Source organism: Coturnix japonica, chromosome 7 (assembly GCF_001577835.2).
Source record: "Coturnix japonica isolate 7356 chromosome 7, Coturnix japonica 2.1, whole genome shotgun sequence".
In the NCBI taxonomy this organism is placed as follows: Eukaryota; Metazoa; Chordata; class Aves; order Galliformes; family Phasianidae; genus Coturnix; species Coturnix japonica.
The window spans coordinates 16,742,874-16,749,185 of NC_029522.1; positions in this window are offsets into that span (position 1 = coordinate 16,742,874).

Below are 6,312 nucleotides of genomic sequence, written 5' to 3' on the forward strand. Positions count from 1 at the left end.
CAGGAAGTAATTACTTTGAATTTGCTGTTGCGTTTGTTACTACTTGCAAAGTATACTTTGCTGGAGTATTCTACCTATCTAACATTCAGCAGCAGGGTCACTGCAGCAATAAGCAACTGTTCCACCACTCCTTGCTAATTACAGTGATTATGTGTTTCAGGGTGGAAGCTCAGGTGGAGCTGTAGCAGAAAGAAGATGCTTTAATCTCATGTAGCACATTGCAAAGACATCATCTGGCATTTGGAAAAAGAATTGCTGTGCTGGAAAAATACACTGTAAGTTACAGCATGTTACTGTACATAGCACACAGTATTTTGAGCTGAACATGATACAGATTTGGCCACTGCTTTCAGTATAAACCTGCTGTCAGAACTGGCATTTGCAGGACATCTGAAGCGTTTAGATGCATTAGACCCTCCGCGCCCACAGTGGTGCTCCGAGGTCTGCTCACGCAGCACGAGCTGTGAGCACGCCCTGCACCCTGTTGCTGCACTGCTCCCCTCAGTTGCGAGTGGGAGCTGCTCACGGCTGTGGCTGCGGCTCAGTCCAATAGGCGGTAACAAGAAGGTTTAACATCTGAACCCAGCCACCTCTTGTTTTCTAAGCTCCGTTTGAGTGCTGAGCTGACCCAGCTGCAGCACCTGTATGTGCACGTGGCTCAACGGAAAGGCCTCCCAGGCTCCCTCCATTTAACCTGAGGAGAACGTTCTTATAAGTGGAGACAAGTGGTGTGAGGGGTGAAATGGCTGATGGCCTTCTGAGGCCTAGTGAGGATCTGAGTGGATCTCTGTTTCTGCCTCTGAGAACTGCTGTACAAATGAAGATGTTAATGATGGTGGGTTTTGTTTCAATAATATTTTTGTTTCAGTGAGTGTTCTATTTTTGAATTTTTATGTATTTTGTGTGTAGCTATCAAATAATTGTGTTATGTAAGTTGTGTACTTGTTACTGCTGTCACAAGAGAAGAAAAAACTGGCAAGGCTCTTTCCTGTGGTAAAATGATGCATTCTGTCCCTTTAGCAATGCACAAAAACATTAATGTTGGTCTAAGTGAAATCTATAGTGGGATACCATGGCTTTACTCATATAAAATTTAAACCTTAATAATATATGTAAACACAACTAGAAGAAACAAGTTTCAGCTTTCTGTTTCGTGGTAAGAAAATCAACATACTGAGAAATCTGAAGGTTAATATTGACTTCAGATACTTTGCTTGCCACACGAAGCATAGATATTTAAGGTCAACTATAGCCTGAATGGTATTTACTTAACTCAAAGGCCTTACCTCTGAGTGAAACTCTGCCACTTTATCTCTAAAGTACTTTCTTAGATGCTTTTTGTGCAAATAAGCAGAGCAACGCTCTGAAAGCTTTCCTCAGTTCAAGCTGAAAGAGTTCTTGTTGGATGCTAAAGGAAAGAGTGGGATGTTCCCTGTTTCCAGAGCTGTTGAAAGATTAGCTCCGAGGCAGTCAGTCTCTAGATTTCTTTAAAAGCCTACGTGTTGTTCTGTAGCATGATGCATGTGTACTTAACAGTTGACAGGTTAGACATTTTTAAGAAAAAAAGTTTATATATTGTACAAATTTTTGCTGGTATATTTATTTTCCTGTTTGAGTGATATTGATCAGTTGAAGGTTTTTGAGTGGTTTTCAGAGGGTAATGCTGACAGTCTGAAATGGAATCTGTGTGGAGTCTCACTTTTTAGAAGCTGGTAAGGAATGCAGAGAATCAGTTAGAAGATATGACCACTGGGGGTCAGTCTTAAGTCAAGCATGAACGATTGTGGGACTTGCTGACTGCAGGGGCATGGTTTGAGGTGGCTGGCTGCGCTAGTTGTTGGTATCAGTACTCAAACCTGCATACTCGCTTTCCAAAAACGCCAGGAAATTGAGCTGTCATGTACGTGTAAAAGCTCTGCAATTGCAGTCAGTTTTTTTCAGAAATATTCCTCTTAGACCTGTGGAGTGCTGTTATAAATCACTGCAGAGAAGGTGTTGGTCTGTAAGGGAGAGTATCCTACTGGAAGTGTCCCTGTATTGGACAAAAAGAGAGCAAGAAAGAGCTGTGTGAATAGAGTTTCCTTCTGGAATGACTGAAATATAGGCTTTGTTAGCCAAGCCCGATTCCTGTATTTACTGACCAGTGCATGACAGTTTTCTTTGCATAATAACTTAGTCCATTCTAGAGTTAATCTCACATTATAGACATTCATTTTTCTCTTCTAAAAATGACTTGAGAAGCCCAGGTTGTTCTGTTGTATCCCAGAAAATAAATCGTTTTTTTGTTGTTGTTTACTTAGGACACCACAGGGATCCTCAAAAATTAGTACATGAGCTTTGCTAATCTGTGTTAGTGAATGAGGTTTGGAATACTGGTGATTCAGCTAAAATTGAAGCGTTATTCTCTAATTCTATCATGGCTAAAGTAGATCTTGAATAATCTCAAAATATTAAGATTTCCAGAAAAGAATAATTACATTCTTAAGAAAGAAGACTTAAGCGTACTTAAAAAAATAAAATAAAATTTCAGAAGGTTTTCAAAATGAGCAAATTACAATGTCATTTTTCCTGTTTTTTGAGGAGATCCAAAGGTAGCCAAACTGCTTGCTCCTCCCCCAGTTTAAATTACCTGCATTTATTGCTTACACTTTCAGGAAGTTTTCTTGCCCTGGTTAAAGTGCTTTTGAACAGTCATGTGGTGATAGCAACAAAACTGACAGGACTGGGAAGGAATGTTTCTCACAGTTAAAATTAATAAACTTCCAAGCACTGATTTCTTTTTTTTTTTTTAATGTTAAATGTTGAACTGAGATAACTTTGAATACACGCTGACTGAGTATTAAAATGGCAAGGCACCTTCCATGGGCAGCATCTCAAACAATCTTCATTGTATCTTCTATGTTGTAGCTGGGCAGTTAGCTGACATGTCTGCTGCAGGTATATACCTTATAAACAATAGTGTGGTGGGTATTTATTATATATTTTTATGCTGCTGTGTATTCATTTGTAGAAATTAGAGATGCTGGGAGGCTGTGGGACAGAACTGCCCCCAACAGTCTCAAAACTCACTTCCATAATGGCATCATCTCTGTGCCTGTAAAACTGATGATATTATGAGGTGATGCTTTTAGGTGGTAGGTAGAAGGATTGGGAGAACATGTGTGACGTAAGGTTAGCTTGAAGAGAGCAGTGGTATGTTTTCTGCATGCTTGTGAAGCCTGACCTAGACAAAGCAGTAGCCACTTATAGCACCTAGTGCTTGTGGTGTAGCATAAAGCAGTGGATCTTGGACCTTCTTACCCCAAGAACATCACAGGTATATTGATTTTCAAACTGGGTTTGGCCTTTTTGGAAGGTCTTTAGTATAGGGTTGTATATGACAAGTTAAAATAAGAAGCTGGTGTATGGACAAAGAATGGTAGGGTGAAAGTTTCACTTAAAGAAACAGGACACAGATGGAGTTAAAACTGTAGTCAAAACTGCGGAGCAAGTGGCTGTTGCTGCGGGTGAAGGGGCAGTTAATCACTCTCGGATTCATCCATAATTGTAAGCTTCTGAGATGCAACCAGTGATTTGTCTTAGTTGCTCTTGCCGTGGACCTCCTGTATTCCTTTTCTTATGCTACTACTCAGTTTTATTGGCCTGGAGTAGAATTTCTTAGAGCTTTATATACTTAGTGTGTTATTAGAAGGATTTAAAAATTAAAAAAAAAAGTGGGGAAGAAAGTGAAGTCACCTATCTAGAAGTGGTTGCTCCTGGTTCTGATCGTTATGTATTACAAAGCATGCTGTTACATAGTTAGGATGGTTATTCTGCCAAATGAAAGCAAGGAGAATTTAGAGAGTTTGCAAGGATTTTAATGGTAGGTTTTTTGTTTGTTTGTTTTAATACTGAGGTCTTCTTTCTGACAATCTTCACTGTGTCAGCTATTCAGTCAATTTCAGCCCTGTCAGTAAATGGCTACTATCAGAAAGAAGATAATGGCAAGAAAAAAGAAGTCCTTTGTCAAAGACCAAGACATTAGTTGTATGGGATACATTACTATTTTAAATGCTAAGTCATTCATGCCATAGGCCTTTCTGAGTAGACTCTTGCTGTCCATGTCTGTTGCTTAGATCTGTTAAATGTCACCTGAGAACAGGAAAAATTTCTTCTCCTCCCCTCAAGCCCTTTTAGCCATGGGTGGCTGAAGTAAAGACCACTTCAAAGGCAAGGCATGGCTTTTATTTTCCTACTAAGCTCTGCAATGGCAGCAGGCAGTTGCCCTAATTTTCCCATTTCAATTAGATGTTATGACTATGCCTGGTACTCTTCATACTTGTACGTATCAGGAACATCTCTTGTAAAAATACTGGAATTTCAGTAGCTTAAAATTGGCATTGTGGAAGTAGGATCTTTCTCCATGCATGTTAACTCCAAGGCAGAAAACACATGTGACTCAACATCCCTTATCTTCAGCTCTAACTCCTTTCAGGAGTGCTTAGATAAGATTAAAAGAAGCAGACTTCCTTCCAAACATCTCCCACTTTTTCACCTGAAGAAATTTGCTGAGAAAGGAGCAGAGTCAGCTGCCAGCATGTCACAATGCAGTTTGAATTCAAAGAAAACAGGGCTCATTTCTGCAAGTGTGCATGTGAAACTGAGCTCTTTTTCTGATGTTGCAATCAAGTTGACAAAAAAGTTTCTATTAACTCCTTTTTGTCATTCATTTTCAGTGAAAAGTAGTGTAGAACAAATATTAACTCCAAAATCTGAAAGGATTCTGACAAGCAGTTTAAATAAACCAAACTAAATTCAGCAAACTATTTGAACTGCAAAGATAAGTAGTCTAAAAATGTAAATGCTGACATTGCCCACAGAACTTTACCCCTCGATCTTCTTTTTTTATCTTGGGGTCTGAGATCTCTGCTTTGTTTGGCAGATAGAGAAATGCAGGTGAAGATGAAAATGACATTAAAAATAAATTAAAAAGGAGTATTCAATGAATTTACCAGGTAAAGCCACCAAGCAAAATATTTAGTGTAATCAAATTTTTTCTAATTATTTGCGTTTATTTTTACCTCTCTGCTCTGAGTGTAGATTTCAGACCAAGGAGTGAGTTATACAACAAGCTGCAACAAGAGTGATAGAGTATGATGAGGTCCCTAAAAGTATCGTTTTGTACAGGGGACTGAATACAGTATACTGCCAACTTATCTTTTGCTTCAGCAGGAAAGTATTCCAGCAAGGTGTCAAAAATTTAACAAGTGAGTACTGTTGTAGGTTTTGAAGCCACAGTCATAGATTCTGTTTAGGAGTCTGGCATGAGAGTTTCTGTTACAGCATCTTTAAACTGAGTGTAGTTGGAGGTATGGACAGTGGATGAAAAGTTCAAAAGTGTGTGCAGATATTTTTCTCACTCACTTTTCCCAAATCATTTAAAATAAAGCCAGATCAGTCCTGTGCTCTTTGCTATATGATTAACTGATATAATTGAACATAGTACACTGAGTTAACATTTTATCCTTCAGAAGTACAGAATAGATCAAATGTAATGAATTTTTCAATAAAACTATGTGTGTTCTATGTTCCTGGGTTGTCCCTAGCCTTAATGTGCATGGTAAAGGCTCCTTATGATTGTGTCTTGCCCTGCAGCTGGGTGAAAGAATGCTGTGGAAAAGAGGTAGCAAAAGGAAGGGTAGGAGAAAGGACTCTGACTCCTGTAGCCTTTCTAAATCTTCCTACTATCTTGTATGCTTGAGGCTAATTTTCTGCTAGTGGTTTGAAACCAGAATTAAATAGCAGAATCCTCACTGGATTTTTCCTGACCTAGAAATGTTTGTATGCTCTTTAGGGACTTAAAGAAATCCTTTAAAATATAGAACTGGCTTTGGAATTTTTAAAAGCAGTTGCTAGAACTTAACTAGCAATTGGTGTGCTAGAAAGAATGGGTTTATAACTCTGTATAAGTAGGTTACAGGAATCAGTTAATACATTACTGTGTGTTCCTGAGCAAGAGATACAAACTTTAAATGTTATCTAGAATCAGTGCAAATCCATACATAAAAATCAAAGTATTTGTTCAGGTCTAGACTACTTAAAAATACTGGAAACACTGCAGTTATTATTCAGCTTTTAGGGAAAAAACAGCTAGAGTAATTTTTCGTGTGTATGTGATAGTAGCACCCAGAAGGCTTATTAGGATTAAGAGGTAATTGGATGGGAAGGGTAAAAAATATGATTACGCACCAAGGTAGTAAGTTTGAATGAAAGATGCTGCTTGAAATAACCTTGTGTCTATATTTAGAAAAAAAAGAAAAATAAGATGAGCAG